Source organism: Chrysochloris asiatica, unplaced genomic scaffold (assembly GCF_000296735.1).
Source record: "Chrysochloris asiatica unplaced genomic scaffold, ChrAsi1.0 scaffold00234, whole genome shotgun sequence".
NCBI lineage: Eukaryota > Metazoa > Chordata > Mammalia > Afrosoricida > Chrysochloridae > Chrysochloris > Chrysochloris asiatica.
This window is the reverse complement of record NW_006408752.1, coordinates 4,102,468-4,103,807: the sequence shown is the minus strand read 5'-3', so window position 1 is coordinate 4,103,807 and position 1,340 is coordinate 4,102,468.

Genomic DNA, 1,340 nt, shown 5'->3' with positions numbered 1-1,340 from the left:
TGTTAATGCCCCTTCCTCCAATTCTGATGCCATGTTTTTCTCTATATAATCCAGCTTCTCGGATTATTTGTTCAGCATACAGATTGAATAAGTATGGTGAAAGAATACAACCCTGGCACACAACTTTCCTAATTTTAAACCATTTGGCAGTTCCTTGTTCTGCTTGAACAACTGCCTCTTGGTCTATATACAGGTTTCTCATGAGTACAATTTAAGTGTTCCAGAATACTCATACTTTGAAGTGTTGTCCATAGCTTGTAATGATCCACACACTTTTACATAATGCCTATTTCTAACATATGGAAACCAACCAACAGTAAATAAATATTAAAGACTTTGTTTGGAATTTGACAAGAAAAACAACTAAAATAACTTTTTTATTTGTTTCTTTAACACCTTTTTCTCTGATGAGTTCAGAACAATTAACACTCACACCTAATTAGTGCTCACAGTTTGTGGTTTTTCATAATTGAAGTTTTCCAGGAGTGTTATTCAAGATTCATAGAAAAGATTCAAGAAATAGTAAGTAGGCCTATAGATGCTAAAAGGAGACAAGGACTTGTCCCCAGAGTTGATAATCCTAAACTATGAGAGACTTATACGACTTGTGATATTTCTCTTGTAACAGCACTATATAACTAAGACAAAGTGTTTTGCAGCAGATTCTCCCAATACAATACATCATTTGATTTCTTGACTGCTGATTCCATGGATTTGATTGTGGATCCAAGTAAAATGAAACAAGTGGAACATAGAAGTAAAATACACAAAGTATTTTTACATGTGTGGCGCTGTGGGCTAATGCGTCAGACTGCAAAGTCATTTGAACTACAAGGTCAGTGGTTCAAGCTCACCAGCTGCTCCTTGGAAACCCTACACAGGGTCGCTCTGGGTTGGAATCGACTCAAAGGCACTGAGCAACAACAATCCTCATAACACTGGAAATTAACACAACAGGTACTGTTCTTATTTTACATGAAATAAGGAAACTGAAGAGATGCATGCAAGATAACAAATCTTGTCTCTCCAGACAAACACCCCAGCCTTTTGACTCTAAGGCTAATTGACACTCTGTCTCCTGTTACAGTCTATATTGAGAGTCCTGTGTGGTGACGTAGAATAAGCATCGAATTGTTAACTCTAAGATTGGTAGTTCAAACCCACCAGCTCCTCCTTGGAAACCCTATACAGGATTCTATGAGTCAGAACCTACTCAATGGCACTTAACAACAACAACAACAACAAACTCTATATTCAACATCCTTCTTTCAGTTTTTGTTGCTATGTGTCAGAACTTGTTATGCCCAGAGTTCGGGGTCCCCAATAACCACCCAGGAGCC